The sequence below is a fragment of the Schistocerca serialis genome, chromosome 7 (assembly GCF_023864345.2).
Source record: "Schistocerca serialis cubense isolate TAMUIC-IGC-003099 chromosome 7, iqSchSeri2.2, whole genome shotgun sequence".
Lineage (NCBI taxonomy): Eukaryota > Metazoa > Arthropoda > Insecta > Orthoptera > Acrididae > Schistocerca > Schistocerca serialis.
In genome coordinates, this window is record NC_064644.1 from 409120619 (window position 1) to 409138422 (window position 17804).

A 17804-nucleotide genomic window follows, 5' to 3' on the forward strand; every position below is an offset into this window, starting at 1 on the left:
CATTGCTGTTCGTAAAGAAATACATAAGATGATTGAACACAGTTTAAAGCTGCAGCCTGAGTGCAGTGTGGCGGGGTGTGGGCAGAATGTTCAATGATGTCGGAATGCAAGCCAATGATGTAGTGTCCTGAGTAGCAGTTCTGTGTTCAGCATTGTGTAGTAGTGTTCTGCAGAGACCAGACAAACAGTAGAATTAGGCACATTGCTAACTGATTTGACATTGAAATAAAATACATTTCTGAAAGTCAGCTTATTTAGTGCAAAGAAAAGGTTCAAGTGTTCTAGTGAAAGACAGAATTGTTTGGAGGGTTTAATACATGGTATGAGGTTTTATGATTGGATTCTGATAAATTACATGGATATCCGAGAATGCCTGTGCCATTAGTGAATGTGATGTAAATAGTGACATTACAATAAGACTGAAAACAGCATGGAAACTGTAAAATATAGTGATCTTAGTAGACTACATAATAGTTTATCACCAGTGCCAAGAAACGTTGAGACATGTTTGTGAATTACTTTTGTCAGAACAGAGTGACACAATGAATATGTTTACTTACTGTCGACAGTTATTTTGCTACTAGAAACATTAATAAATGTGAATTGAATTGTGTAGCTACAGAAGTCATTTTTGGCAATTGTTTGGAGTTTACATAAATTTCAAACTCTTAGATGGGGGTCAAAAATAATGACGTTCACAAACCACCAAGCCCTAGCATTCTTAATGAAAAGTTGGTTGCTGCATAGTCAATTAATGAGGTCAGTGTTATTCTTACAAGAGTTCAGATAAATTACCTTAAAGGGTCATTAAACACCATTTCCCCACTGCCCTTACATGTGAATAAGATGAATAGAATGAAAGGACCCAGAATAACGTGTACAGTAAAGCTATTAGATAAACCAGAAATGGAGTACAACTTCTAGTTGCTAAAGTCAAAGAAGAACTGGAGTGTAATGATTATTTCAGTAATATTATTAGGTCATGGAGCCATGAAGCATTGTCAGAAAGGAGGAGAAGAAATGGTTGATGTGCAAAGGTATTATGTTTTGGAGTTTCAAGAAGAACTCAAAACATTGGAGGTTGTGTACTCCTCAAATAGCAGAAGAAGATATTATTTGATTTTTGCCTAAAGGCTGTGGTCGCTTATGGGTAAGGAAGTGTATTAAGCATTTGGCAAAATTCTACTATTTTAAAAACTTAAGTAGAGAGGTAAGGAGAGTTTTAAAGACTTGTACACTGTGTCAGAAGGTTAAAGAGGACAGTAGTCAAGCGACTTATAAGATTATATCTTGTAAAACTGGCAAACACAGCCACTATAAACAACTGTTTAAGAGAATTCTTTCAGGATGTGGGAAAACCCATTTTTTATCAACAGATAATGGTACAGAATTTGTAAATAATAACTAGAGTTCCTGGCCTTGAAAGGTGTCAAACTCACCATTATTTCCAAATATCATCCCCAGTCTAATCTGTCGGGAAGAATAATGAAGAAAATCAGGAGATTATGTTGAACGTGTTTTTCTAATAAATGTACAACCTGGGGTCAGATGAACCCAGTATTTTGAGTGTTTTACCTCATTTGTCAGTAGAACTTTCTCCAGGTGATATGATGAACTGGATGTTTAGTGAGGAACCACTACTAGCATTTTTTTTTTCTTTGGCCAGATGATAGAGAGAGGGATGCCAGTGATACACAGAATTGTACACAAAGAAAGTTAATGAAGCAGGCCAAATGCTGGTTACAAGAACGTAACATGTTCCAGTCAGACCCACAAGTCGTACACTTTTTGGGCTTTTTTAAATGGCTCCTGCTTATAAGATTAAGGAGAAAAACAATTTTTTTAAATTTAAATATATACTATCATCCTTTACCTCCATGCTTATTTAAGGAGTTTCGAAATTCACCACTTATTTATGGAATAATTATATTTGGAAAATTAGAAGATTTGGGGCTAGAAAAAAAGTTTGTAAATATAATACATAAGAAATTATTACAAAGTAAATGTAAAAAAAAAAAAGCTAGTTCATTGGATTTATATAATTGTTTTCATTGAGCAATATTCTCATTTATATGTACTGCCTGAAACACCACCTCACTTGTTTGCAGTGCTGTGTACTCACCATAAATGTAAGTGAAATGGTTCGTTTGTGAGACAAAGGCCTAAGTGTCTTTTAAAGAATGTAAGAATTGACGACACACAGATAAACGCATGAAAAAAATATATATTTTTCTACCATTTCATTGGTTGTCATTGAAAATGATATTATGTCACCAACTGATTGCCATGACCAACACCAGTATTATTTTTGTTATAATCAAGTATGATATCAGGCCCCAACTTTTCTATCATTCAGGCTTTGAATTTTGTGTTGGTGACACCACTTGTCATGCTGGGCAAACACATCGCTAGTGTCTTTGCAGTGAAGTGGTAGCACAGAATTTTTTCTCTTGAATACCATTTAAACTCCTCATAGTTTATTTTGTTTGAATTCATGTGACAGCCCCTGTTCTATTCCTCATGACTCTTCAGCCAGTCGAGACACTACTAATGTGCATTGCAACAACGAATACACGGGAACTGATCACACCTGTGTTACGCTTTCAAGTCATGTAGCACTCTGTGGAAGCAGGAATATCCATCTAGCAATTGTCCAAAGCACTACAGGAATGAATGTCTGACTTCAGGTCATCACTGCTTGGAAATAATGCAGTGCATTGTGAAGTAATAATCAGGAAATCTGTGCTCAGAGATTCTCAGAATACTGACATTTATGGAAATCACAGCACACCTGTAGTTTCCGGGGGCTGCGATCAAAACGTGGTAACCTTAGTGCAATCATATCTGATTTTCATGTAGATGGTATGTTACCTTTTAAACCCTACCATTCAAATTTGAACATAAAGAAAGAGACTAGTAATTTCTTTTACTGCTACTAAGACCCATATAAGACATTAGTATACTACATCTGAAAACAGTGTTTCTGGTAGACCCATCAAATAAAAAACACAAAGGATTATTAAGGTAGAAATTAAATATAGATAACCTGTAGTCTGACCTCAAGTGAGTCTTACGTTCTTCATGGAGTATGTGGGGTGATGAATGTAGGGCTCCCAGTTAGCTGTTATGTAATTTACTAATTCAATTTCTGTATAACACTTTCTTTTCCTCCTGCTGGCCAGTTTCCTATAAATTATTTCCATCTACTGCCCTATCCTAAGTATTGTTTTGAGGAAAATTTTGTCCTCACTGGTCACGATTCTGTCCATAATGGTCAATGACGAAGGTCACAAATACCAAGCACATTTATTGTGGTGCCATATTCATTCTATGTAAAAAGAAGAAGAAGCTGTGTAAATATTAAAAGATGAAATGAGAGTTAGTTTCAAATATCATTTACATTTATGAGATCATATCATGTGAAGTTTCTCTAACATGACTTAATGACACTCTAAGTAGTATAAAAGCAACAAGATAATCTGTGATAATTCTAATTTGGTGTTCCACCTCAGTCTTGATTAGATTACATTTTTCAGTCACTCAGAATGATCTTCAGATCTAAAACAAAGTAATATTTAATATACACCATATATTATTTTACAATAAGTAAGAAAGAGAAATTTCAACAACAACCCATCTCGTTCTCTCAGAACCACATATCAGAGTACTATGTTTTACAACTGTGGTTACTGCTTTAAATAGTTGGAGGTAGGGGGGGGGGGGGGGAGGGAGGGAGAATGTAGTGAGACTGATTGGTGGAGCAGAAATGAAGCAGGGAAGATGTGGTGGGGATGTCATGCTTTTAATAAGAGGGGTTGTGCTAAAATTATACAATGTGTGATTATGTAAAAAATTCTCATTGGAATACTAAGAGTGTAGAACAGTGGATATGTAAAATGTGGACGGCATAAACTAGTAAAATTACAAAATGGAGTGAGGGGGGCCTGAGAGTGGGCAAAGAAGGCAAGGGGGGAGGGGGCAGGGTGGAGGGTCAGCGGTAAGGGTGCTATGGGTTTAACAAGAGAGGGTCGTATACTAAAATTGCAAAAAGTCAATTATGTAAAAAAAAAAAACCTTCTGTTAAAATACGAGGATAGAATAGTAGATTGTCCTGAGACTGGTTTGATGCAGCTCTCCATGCTACTCTATCCTGTGCAAGCTTTTTCATCTCCCAGTACCTACTGCAACCTACATCTTTCTGAATCTGCTTAGTGTATTCATCTCTTGGTCTCCCTCTACGATTTTTACCCTCCACGCTGCCCTCCAGTACTAAATTGGTGATCCCTTGATGCCTCAGAACATGTCCTACCAACCGATCCCTTCTTCTGGTCAAGTTGTGCCACAAACTTCTCTTCTCCCCAATCCTATTCAATACTTCCTCATTAGTTATGTGATCTACCCATCTAATCTTCAGCATCCTTCTGTAGCACCACATTTCGAAAGCTTCTATTCTCTTCTTGTCCAAACTATTTATCGTCCATGTTTCACTTCCATACATGGCAACACTCCATACGAATACTTTCAGAAATGACTTCCTGACACTTAAATCAATACTGGATGTTAACAAATTTCTCTTCTTCAGAAACGCTTTCCTTGCCATTGCCAGCCTACATTTTATATCCTCTCTACTTCGACCATCATCAGTTATTTTGCTCCCCAAATAGCAAAACTCCTTTACTACTTTAAGTGCCTCATTTCCTAATCTAATTCCCTCAGCATCTCCCGACTTAGTTCGACTACATTCCATTATCCTCGTTTTGGTTTTGTTGATGTTCATCTTATATCCTCCTTTCAAGACACTGTCCATTCCGTTCAACTGCTCTTCCAAGTCGTTTGCTGTCTCTGACAGAATTACAATGTCATCGGCGAACCTCAAGGTTTTTATTTCTTCTCCATGAATTTTAATACCTACTCCGAATTTTTCTTTTGTTTCCTTTACTGCTTGTTCAATATACAGATTGAACAACATCGGGGAGAGGCTACAACCCTGTCTTACTCCTTTCCCAACCACTGCTTCCCTTTCATGTCCCTCGACTCTTATAACTGCTATCTGGTTTCTGTACAAATTGTAAATAGCCTTTCGCTCCCTGTATTTTACCCCTGCCACCTTTAGAATTTGAAACAGAGTATTCCAGTCAACATTGTCAAAAGCTTTCTCTAAGTCTACAAATGCTAGAAACGTAGGTTTGCCTTTCCTTAATCTTTCTTCTAAGATAAGTCGTAAGGTCAGTATTGCCTCACGTGTTCCAGTGTTTCTACGGAATCCAAACTGATCTTCCCCGAGGTTGGCTTCTACTAGTTTTTCCATTCGTCTGTAAAGAATTCGTGTTAGTATTTTGCAGCTGTGACTTATTAAGCTGATAGTTCGGTAATTTTCACATCTGTCAACACCTGCTTTCTTTGGGATTGGAATTATTATATTCTTCTTGAAGTCTGAGGGTATTTCGCCTGTTTCATACGTCTTGCTCACCAGATGGTAGAGTTTTGTCAGGACTGGCTCTCCCACGGCCGTCAGTAGTTCCAATGGAATATTGTCTACTCCGGGAGCCTTGTTTCGCCTCAGGTCTTTCAGTGCTCTGTCAAACTCTTCACGCAGTATCATATCTCCCATTTCATCTTCATCTACATCCTCTTCCATTTCCATAATATTGTCCTCAAGTACATTGCCCTTGTATAGACCCTCTATATACTCCTTCCACCTTTCTGCTTTCCCTTCTTTGCTTAGAACTGGGTTTCCACCTGAGCTCTTGATATTCATACAAGTCGTTCTCTTATCTCCAAAGGTCTCTTTAATTTTCCTGTAGGCGGTATCTATCTTACCCCTAGTGAGATAGGCCTCTACATCCTTACATTTGTCCTCTAGCCATCCCTGCTTAGCCATTTTGCACTTCCTGTCGATCTCATTTTTGAGACGTTTGTATTCCTTTTTGCCTGTTTCACTTACTGCATTTTTATATTTTCTCCTTTCATCAATTAAATTCAATATTTCTTCTGTTACCCAAGGATTTCTACTAGCCCTCGTCTTTTTACCTACTTGATCCTCTGCTGCCTTCACTACTTCATCCCTCAAAGCTACCCATTCTTCTTCTACTGTATTTATTTCCCCCATTCCTGTCAATTGCTCCCTTATGCTCTCCCTGAATCTCTGTACAACCTCTGGAGAATAGTAGATTATAAAAGTGGAAATATAGCAGCAAAAACTGAATTAGTTTCTTAAGATATTCAAAGTGTGAAACTTTGAATGTGTTAATTCACAAGATCTTTCTCTGAAAGTATAAAAATAAAACTGTGTAATTTTTTTTTTTTTTTTTTTTATTTTTTTTTTTTTTTTTTTTTTTGTTAAAATATAAGAAGTGTAGGCTCAGAACAATAGATGTATAAATAGTAAAGGACATAAAGATTGTAAAATAATAGAAGTGGTATTATCGGTATTATCTAGAAGACCTAGAACTCTTTGAAGATTAAGTCATTGAATATATTTAAAATAAATAAATAAAACAATTGAAAGTATTAAACCACAAAATGTAAAAAATTGGTAAACTATAAAAGTGAAACTTTGTGCAGCAACTAAAGTTAGTGGGGACATTCTGTGACATTTATGGTTAATTTGCATTTGCTTCTGTTTTGTGGCATTGTACAGCACACAGTTTTGCAGTGTATACAAAAGACAGTATGCATGCCAGTCTGCTGCTAAGACAGTATATGAGCCAACATGCTGCTGCTGTCTCTTCTCAGTGAGTGGAGCTGTTGATCATATGTGTGCTTTCATGAGATAGACCATTGGAAGAGGCTTTCAAAGTTTCTAAAAATGCACTGTTAATGAAAAAGTTCTGCTTATTTAATGTGTTTCCAGGTTCTTGCAGATGGTGTGCAAAAATCTCATTTTCTTCCTTCACTGTTAGGTGGTGTCCCTGAGGTTTGTTGTGCAACATTTCCAAATGCATGTCAGTGGTTCCAACAGCATACTTTGATGTTAGAAGATGCTCACTAAATGCTATTTCATTACTGTAAATTGAAGTGTGCTCTTTGAAGTGTATTTCAAACATCGTGGCTGTTGACCTACAACAATTTCTACACTTTAATTTATATACACCTTTTGCCATGAATTTTGAGGCTTATCTGTTCACTTGGTACCTCAGTCGGAAGAAAGTAATGTTATTAGTCTTTAACAATATACGCAAATTGGTACTGCGAAATTGGCTAGCAATATTTCTGAAACACATCCTTCATAACCCATGAGCATGCATACAACTTCTTGTCTTTCTGTTCACCTGTCGGTATGCTGCCCTTGATTTTATGCTGTTGTTGTCTTTCTATAGTCATTCAGTTACTGTTGAGGGTGGATAACCTTGGTTACTACAACTTTCTTTATAAAAATGATTTCTTTGTTCCTCTCATGCTCTCTTAATGGCAGTTTTAATAAGCTATTAATTGTGGATTGAAAATATACTATCTGGATACTTCAGGGTGCCAAAATTAAGTCAGTAAGAGTGTTTGTACTGGTCAGTTGTAAGTACACAGTAAAACAGTGTTTACCTGCCTTTCTTGTAACAATAATGTTGATACTGTTGATGGCTCCTTTACTTTCATGCTCAACTGTAAATCTAATTTTTGAGTAAATAGCACTCATCCTCTCTGCTACGCCATTAATGTTGCTTTGATCTCCTTTAACTAAGAAAACATCGTCATCCACATGGAGGTATTAGTAGAGAACTTTACTGGCTGCTGTAGGATTGTTAGTGAATAAATGGTTTTCTAACTGATTAAAGAAAATCAAACAATGGAAAATCCAGGATGGAATGTAACAATACGAGAGAAGGGAAGTTGCTACTCACCAATAGCAAAGATGCTGAGCCGCGACAGGCACAATAAAAAAAGAGATTCACACAATCGTAGCTTTCGGCCATTAAGGTCCTTCCCAGCAGTACACACACACACACACACACACACACACACACACACACACACACACACACACAAAATCGCGCAAGTGCAACTTGCATACACATCTGCAGCCTCAGAGAGCTGAAACTACACTGTGAGCAGCAGCATGAGTGCATGATTGGACATCATTGCTATCTTTGCTATCTGGATTGAAGGTGAGGACACCTTATTCACATTCCTCCAGAACCTCAACAACTTCTCCCCCATTTGCTTCTCCTGGTCCTACTCAACCCAACAAGCCACCTTCCTAGATGTTGACCTCTGCCTCAGAGATGGCTACATCAATACCTCCATCCATATCAAACCTACTAACCACCAGCAATACCTCCACTTCGACAGCTGCCACCCGTTTCATACCCAGAAGTCCCTTCTGTACAGCCTAGCCACCCGTGGTCATCGCATCTGCAGTTATGAACAGTCTCTCTCTAAATATACCAAGGGTCTCACTGAAGCCTTCACTGACTGTAATTATCCTCCCATCCTTGTACAAAAACAAGTCTCCCGTGCCTTATCTTTACAGTCCGGCCACAGAGGAGCATTCCCCTCGTAACTCGGTACCATCCGGGACTGGAGCAACTGAATTTCATTCTCCGCCAGGGTTTCGATTACCTCTCATCGTGCCCTGAAATGAGAAATGTCCTACCCACTATCCTTCCCACCCCTCCTACCATGGTATTCTGCTGTCCATCGAACCTACACAATATACTCATCCAACCTTACACAATCCCTGCTCCCAATCCCTTACCTCAGGGGCATACCCCTGCAATAGACCTAGATGCAAGACCTGTCCCATACATCCTCCTACCACCACCTACTCCAGTCCGGTCACTAACATTACCTATCACATCAAAGGCAGGGCTACCTGTGAAACCAATCATGTGATCTACAAGCTAAGCTGCAACCACAGTGCTGCATTCTATGTAGGCATGACAACCAACAAGCTGTCTGTCCGCATGAACGGCCACCGACAAACTGTGGCCAAAAAACAAGTGGACCACCCCGTAGCTGAACACTCTGCCAAACATGATACCCCTTATCTCAATGACTGCTTCACAGCCTGTGCCGTATGTATCCTTCCCACCAACACCAGCTTTTCTGAATTGAGCAGGTGGGAACTTTCCCTGCAATACATCCTACATTCCCATAACCCACCTGGCCTCAATTTTCATTAGTCACTGTCCTCACCCATCCAGCCTCCTGCCTGTTCCCATTCCAGCACTACACAGCTGTCATTTCACCACCACACCCAGTCTTTTAATTTCTTTTGTTTTTATTTTTATTTCTCTCCTTTCCACTACTTACCCTCTCCCCCCCTCCGCACCTTCTCTCCTACCCTCCGTCTAAACTGCAACACTTCACTCTCCACCACTCCCACCATACTATCTCACCCCCCTCCCCACCCCAGCTGCCTCCTTGCCCCCACCCAGACCACTCCCATCATGCACTCGTGCTGCTGCTCGCAGTGTAGTTTCAGCTCTCTGAGACTGCAGATGTGTATGCAAGTTGCGCTCGCGTGCGCGTGCGCGCGCGCGTGCGTGTGTGTCTGTGTCTGTGTCTGTGTGTGTGTGTGTGTGTGTGTGTGTGTGTGTGTGTGTGTGTGTGTCTGTCTGTCTACTGCTGGTAAAGGCCTTAATGGCCGAAAGCTATGATTGTGTGAATCTTTTTTTATTTTGCCGATCGCAGCTCAGAATCTTTGCTATATGGTGAGTAGCAACTTCCCTTCTCACGTATTGATTAAAGAAAATCTCAGCTATAATGCGGGTTAGGAATTTTGCCATGGTTAGCCCTTTAGGTTGGTGGTATATCCAGTGGTAGCTGCTGTGTAAGAGCACAAGAGCATGTGAACACAGTAACTTTTGCCACCTTGTGAATTTATTGGTTATTTTTCTTTGAATGCTGTTAAATGTAATGTAGATGCAGTAATCTAAAACACACAGCATTAAATCTACTGCATTGTGCTAGATATTGCTCCACTAGACTTGGTGATACTTGGCTTCATGGTCATGAGCACACCTTCGCTTGTGCACGTTTTAAGGAGCTTCTGCACATGAGCAACTGACATGACATAGTTGCCTTATGGGCCAAATACATACGGATTTGATTGTCAATGTGCACCGTTCATTGTGTGCACTGCTAGCCCTTACCAATCAACTACTAGTTTATATCAGTGTCACCAGGTAGTAGCACACTGCAGCACACTTTTATCTACGTTCCGCATGACTCCCGCTAGGTGGTAGCACACTCCACAGGTATGTGAATTCCCCACTATGTACTAAAATTAGATCGGACATCATAGTTATATTGAGAGAAAAACCTATTTTGTGGTATTCTGCATGAGGTGTGGTACATAAAGTTTTGGAGAACCGTAAAGCACATTATCGTCAATTGTGAGACTGTAGCAGTTATTTGTGCTTCTGACATCTATTGATCTTATGGTTTGTCTTTACTGTAGGCCCATATTGTACATATATTTGAACATTCACAAAAAGCTGTCTCACTGTTTTTCAGATGTTATTTTAAATAGGGGGGGGGGGGGTTGAAGACAGTGTGCTTTTGGCCTTTATGGCTCTCAGTGCCTCATTTGTATTCTAGCCAAGTGACCTTGTTGGTAGATAGCACTACTTGAATTTAATCATTTCCTGTGGAGTGTCAACATGAGCTCTGTTGAACCTGTATTGAGTGCTACCAGAAAAGAAAATTACCAGGAAAAGTTATCGACAAAGAAACTAAGGCTTTCCAGACCTGATTCGCTGTCTGAAAAAGTGATGAAATCAAATAAGCATGACTACAAGTAAACATTTAAAAAGAAGTGTATAGTAAGCATAAGTCATTATGTGTGTGCAGCCTAAGAATATCTGATTTTCAGCCCAGGTGTTAATTTGTTAAGTAATACATGAATTAGGAATCTTGTAGGTTTGTCCAAAAAAAATAAGAAAAACATACAAATCCCACTAACACAAAAATGCGAAATGGAGAGTAACAAAAGCTTAAACATCATTTTGTTGTTCTTGCCATAAACTGTATTTATGTACAAAACAACAAAATTCCACAAAAACTATTCTTCATTTTTTCAGACAAGTTATACAAATTATTATTATTATTGACAGTGGCTGAAGTTGTGTAAATATGTTGATGAGCATAACTGTTATACAGCGGATGCTATTAATTTCACACTCTCGTATTTATCTGAATTTAAAACATTTGTGAACATCCAGAATGTATATCTACGAGCCGCCACTGACTATGTCTTACCATTAAGCATGAAATAATTCTAGATGCTCCATTGATTCGGCTATTTCTCTTATAGCCATATTATTCTGCTTTGTAAGGTTGTTTTTAATTATCTCTAACTTTGTGGACAGCCCCATTAGTATACATTTAGGGGTGCAAAGATGTATTCACCTGGTATAACTGTATCCGTAACTTTATCTTCAATCTCGTATGTGTTTTTTAAACTGTATTGCTTGTAATGTGTGTATAATGTTTTAAACCTTTGTGCTAGCAGTACATTTATCAGGACATTAGGATTCCGTCTCATTTTGGATATAACCCTCATGGAGTCTCCCTTTTATGAAGTCTTACATCTGTACATGTGTCTGGTATTAGTGGATTCATGATTACACATCGCATTTTTCCCTGTCAGAGAACAGAAAATTAGAGTTTTGAATTTTTCATTTTAGTTCTGCATGGAACTTTTTTTGTAGGATCCCTAGTGACTTCATTTGTCCCATTTTCAGAGAAAAAAATTTCAGTTTTATTTACATAACCTTTGCCACTTATAAGGAGCACTGTGCTGCCCTTGTGATAAACATTTTTATGTCTCTTTAACTTCTTATTTAAGTTACCTATATCCTACTTTAATTATTATGGCTACTTTTTGACTGCAACTGTGTTTTTAATGCATTGGTGACTTTGATGGCTAGATCATTCTGTTTGAGTGGGAATATTTGCTATATCACTAATGTATTTGATCTCTGCTGTAATTCTCTTTGTTTTCTCTCCTATTGTTGGCTTAAGACTGTAGTCTAAATATTTTCATAGAAGCGATATATCTTCAGCTGTAAGACAAATATCCTTAAGATTACAAGCCTGTTGAGGAACTTGTGTTCTTTTGGGCACAGTATTATTTTCACATAATCTAATCAAAAATGTGCAACTGGGACAGAACAACAAATGAGAATTACGTTAAATACCAATACAGTTGCTGACTCTAGATGAACATGTCAGCTATAGTGAAAAAAGTCCCCCTTGTAGATAATCAAAGCAGTTGAAGAGTATAGTTGAGGAATGCTGACCCACTATGATTCTGTATGTTGATTAAAGTGTGCTTCCTTGGGAGACCAGGCCTAACAAAACTCTACCATCTAGTGAGCAAGATGTATGAGACAGGCAAAATACCCTCAGACTTCAAGAAGAATATAATAATTCCAATCCCAAAGAAAGCAGGTGTTGACAGATGTGAAAATTACTGAACTATCAGTTTAATAATCCACGGCTGCACAATACTAACACGAATTCTTTACAGACAAATGGAAAAACTGGTAGAAGCCGACCTCAGGGAAAATCAGTTTGGATTTCGTAGAAATGTTGGAACATGTGAGGCAATACTGACCCTACGACTTATCTTAGAAAATAGATTAAGGAAAGGCAAACCTACATTTCTAGCATTTGTAGACTTAGAGAAAGCTTTTGACAATGTTGACTGGAATACTCTCTTTCAAGTCCTGAAGGTGGCAGGGGTAAAATACAGGGAGTGAAAGGCTATTTACAATTTGTACAGAAACCAGATGGCAGTTATAAGAGTCAAGGCGCATGAAAGGGAAGCAGAGGTTGGGACGGGAGTAAGACAGGGTTGTAGCCTCTCCCCAATGTTATATTGAGCAAGCAGTAAAGGAAACAAAAGAAAAATTTGGAGTAGAAATTAAAATCCACGGAGCAGAAATAAAAACTTTGAGGTTCACCAATGACATTGTAATTGTCAGAGACAGCAAAGGACCTGGAAGAGCAGCTGAACGGAGTGGACACTGTCTTGAAAGGAGGATATAAGATGAACATCAACAAAAGCAAAACGAGGATAATGGAATGTAGTCGAATTAAATCGGGTGATGCTACGGGAGTTAGATTAGGGAATGAGATGCTTAAAGCAGTAAATGAGTTTTGCTATTTGGGGAGCAAAATAACTAATGATGGTCGAAGTAGAGAGGATATAAAATGTAGACTGGCAATGGCAAGGAAAGCGTTTCTGAAGAAGATAAATTTGTTAACATCAAGTATAGATTTAAGTGTCAGGAAGTCGTTTCTGAAAGTATTTGTATGGAGTGTAGCCACATATGGAAGTGAAACGTGGACAATAAATAGTTTAGACAAGAAGAGAATAGAAGTTTTTGAAATGTGGTGCTACAGAAGAATGCTGAAGATTAGGTGGGTAGATCACATAACTAATGAGGAGGTATCGAATAGAATTGGAGAGAAGAGAACTTTGTGGCACAACTTGACTAGAAGAAGGGATTGGTTGATAGGGCATATTCTGAGGCATCAAGGGATCACCAATTTAGTATTGGAGGGTAGCGAGGAGGGTAAAAATCGTAGAGGGAGACCAAGAGATGAATACACTAATCAGATTCAGAAGAATGTAGGTTGCAGTAAGTACTGGGAGATGAAGAAGCTTGCACAGGATAGAGTAGCATGGAGAGCTGCATCAAACCAGTCTCTGGACTGAAGACCACAACAACAACAACACTTTACACTTATATTGTGAGTTTAAGGTCTTTGAAAACATATATATGATAGCATATGCTACATAACCAAAAATATGCAGTAGTACAATTCTAAAAAACCATGGAAAAAAACATTAACAAGAATATTTTTGTTTGTAGAATCATCTTTATAGATGCAGCCCGTTAACAATGTCGCGTCAAATGGGGAAAGAAAGGGAAAGGTGTACAATAATTTATGCGCTAACATTCTACCTCCACAGGTTTGATGACAGTGCCTCAAAGCAAAACAATATTATATACTTATACATGCTGCAGTCTGTCTCCTGTGACACCTAGTGTAGGTATAATAGGCAAGTATACTAGCATATGTGTTGCCGAGTTTTTGGTATGCTTTTCTGTTGATTAGTAGAAACCTGGCTGGTTAAGATTTTTATACTAGGCATATTTGTACCTTTTTGTGATTGGTTAAGCTTTGTGTTAGGCCTAGTATGGAATTTTGTAGGGGAGATTAGTGTTAACTTAGATTAAGTAGTGTATCTACCTACTTACCTGTCTTACTTAAAGCTAACGTAAGCCAAATAAGAGTATGGCTCATAAGCTGTGGTTTTCCGTAGAAGTTAGTTGGTCGACAGAATGAAAGTCACTATTTGTGTTGCTACACTCTCAGTAGGCTGTCAATAGTAGGATGATAGAACCAATTTTCAGGGCCTGTGGAGGTGAAGCCGGTGGAGACATTCTGTATGATTGGTGAGCCAGTGTAGACAGAAAATTATCACTTAGATACCCAACTTTATACGAATGATGTTCAGACTGTGTACTGCGGGATTTGCGTGGTTATTAGTGTCAGTGTCATGACTTGCCATTTGGTGCTGGTATTTGTATGGGAGCATATGGCTGAAACAGTGTGTATTACAGCTGCAGGCAGTGGATCTGGACAAGGTGAACAGGGCTTAATTATAGAGCTGTTTTATCAAAACAAAAGTAATAGTACTGCTGCTCTTTGTGAGTAATGACACAGTAGAAGAGAACGGAGAGGTCCTGTTTCCACAAGGGGTTGAAGAACATGATTTGGAAGTACAGATTAACTGGTAATTTGCAAATTGCTACTGGGAGAGGCCAATGGCCAATTGTGCCACAAACTGCTGGAGAAATTACTGTTGTCATGGCTGAGAATGCTGGATGCAATGTGCAATCATCAAGCAGTACACGAGCTGTGTCACGACAGCTGACCAGTCCATTGTCCACCATTGTTCTGAGCAACAATAGTGCATTTCCAAGCTGTCACGGATGCAGATGGTCCTCACATTGAGCAAAGTTTGTAACCTGAACATCAAACATAGTACCCGGTTCACAAATGTTACTCCCTCTTGTAGAAATTAAAACCTATTTCTTTCAGTTGCCCTTACAGACATTTCCCCAAGTTCTATGATCACTTGTTTGTCATAGTGGCCCTCTCAAGTAGCGAAAGTTTAGTTATAACCACCCTGTATCTCCCAGGAAGGGATCTTTTGAGTCAGAAAGGGTGGTGGGGTTGTGTCTGTCTTTGGGGATCATCTTCTTTCCATCTTTGATTCTAGCATTCATAGTATTTCTTTTCCTTTCCTCTTCTCCTCCCGGAGTACCATGTCTATGGTCTCTCTTTCCTTATTCTGCAGTTTTGGTCGTGTGGAGCCTTCTGTTATCCATCTGTTAAAATATGTTTTCATAGGTTTGCCAGAGACATAACACACATACCAGTATCTTACAGATGAGGTAAAAGCAGTGCAAATGGGCATCAGAAGTGTATAATGAGTATGATCCACCAATTAATATTCTTTCTGGGTAACAAAAAAGTTACAAATTGTGACTAGAAGTGCAGATGGTTGGCATTCTCTTGGTTGTTAGTCCATGTTCATTATGTAATAATGTAATGTAAAAGGCAACTTAAGTTCAGATCATTGGATAACTTTAACTTACTTCATGAATTCCAATTCATATTGAAGATTTGACTATTGTGTTGCCATTATGAGAGAGAGGTAGTCACTACTACCGGTGTTGTTTATTTGTGTATATTTAAATAACTGCAGCAATGTCATTTATCTAGGAGGCGGCTAAGTGGTGCAACGTGTCACTTTGGTTAAGTGATGTGTTGCACAATATCTATAGTACTGACGGATGGTGATCACCACCATAAAAATATAAATGTTTCTTTGACCTCAGTTCCCTTACGCTTTCAAATGTTGGTCTCATATAAATATTCTGTGGTTTAAATAGTGGATTTAGACTTGTCTACTGCTTGGGAAGTTTATCTCATTTGTGCATGAAATCTTATGTAGATGGACGTAGCAATTTTACAAGGCAGGACAAAAATAGCTGCTTTATCACACTTAGTGGTACCTGCTGGTTTGGTTGGTTTATCCCATGCAATCTTGACCTGGCCTGGAGATGCGCCACACATTACAGAGCAATGAGAACTGTGACAATTGGCACCACATTACAGAACAAAAGAAGAAGCTGAGCTGTCATTACGACTTGAGAGATTGGTCATTCATATAATGTCATACAGAGTACTTGAGAGCAGAGTACACAGAGCTTGAAATTTTATGAAGTGTTTCTTGACTCTATATGAAGAATCAATATACAAAAATTTGTGGAGAAATGTTTTGATCATTTAGCATGGCTTTGCTTTGCAAACATTTCTGTTTCTAGTGCAGAACAGGTTGCAGAGGAGACGTAATCTGCATACGAAGAAAATACATGGTTTTGTTACAATGTTTGATGAAGAAAAGACAGCACAGTAACTAAAAATAATGGTACTCATAAACTTTTGTCATAAAAATTACACATTACACATGAGGGAACATGTTAAGTGGTCATTATATAGAAGTATGTCATTAAAATACATGAAGACTTGCAGTTAGTTGCTGTTACCTTGTAACCCTTATACATACTGGAATGTGCTTAAATGTGCAGTGCTTCAGATTTGGTTTTTCTGCCTACTTTGAAATTCAACCTGTCACATATGTTGTTAACACTGCATAAGAATGAAAATAAGTTACGCAGAGGCAGGGAAATAATTTGGTGTTAATACACGCATTTTTTATCATTGAGCCTGCTTTATGTTTTTATTTCAAACAACGTTTTGTCAACTGCACATTGTCCTGACAGGCTGTGTGAGCAGCATTGTGGCTATATTTGTTGCTTAGACTTGCCAGGCAGTGAGCATAACCAGCATTATTGATTGTGTCACCCAATGGACATAACAGGAGAAGTTATCAAAATTTGTGAACATTGAAATCAATAACCCAGTTGGATGCCAAAAAAAAGTGTGACCTGTGTATCACACCAGAAACACTGGTAGTATTTTCTCACTCAAAATCCGTTGTGGTGTCTGTAGTCAGATAGCCGTATTAGTGTTGGCCCAGTGTCCTTAGCTCGTCATAACTGCTGGTTGCCAGTGGGCCACTGCAGGCTGCCCCTCCACTTCTTGCTCCCATGAGTGCACCAGATGATGTCCAGCAGCCACCAGAGGCCATACACGCCCAACCACAACCACAGGCACCTAGTTTCATGCTGTCACAGGCCAATACTGTTGCAGTGTGAGGTGACCAAGTTGTTTCTTCCTTTGCCTCTGTGTTCACTAACTGAGCAGCTGTGTAGAGAAAAAGAATCATATTTATGTCTTGCATAGTAGTATGTAGTGTTATAAGATTTCTGATTGGTAGTGTTTTTCATCCAATATTTAACATACAGAATATATCCCAAACCTATTTCGGAGAACTTGTTGCTGTTTTTTGTAATGACACAACATACAACATTTTTGTGCTTGTGTATTGTAGCTGGTAATGCAAATCTCTCTTTTACTTCATTTATGTCTGTCTGTAGTTATCTCTCTACATTATCTTTTTTGTATCTCCAATAATCCATTGTCGATGCTGAGTTTTGAATGACATGTCGCTGTATGTGCGATGTCATGATGCTACATTCTTTCTTTCTCTCTGTTTCTTCCTTCATAGCATCATATGATATAAATTCATTAGATGCCATTTAGTTCAAACATGCCTGTTTGTATATCCACTATTTTCACTTTTTGTTGCAGATAATTCTCCATATTTCATTTGCTTGTGTGCATGTTGTTTACAGTTTTTTTGTTTTTTTGTTGCA

At 38.5% G+C, this 17804-nt stretch overlaps 1 protein-coding gene across 1 annotated transcript in view; it reads left to right on the forward strand.

Annotated features, from left to right (window-relative positions):
- Positions 1-17804, forward strand: part of LOC126412250 (protein PTOV1 homolog) — a 350177-nt gene that overhangs the window by 230174 nt on the left and 102199 nt on the right. The gene's annotated exons all lie outside the window — the stretch shown is intronic.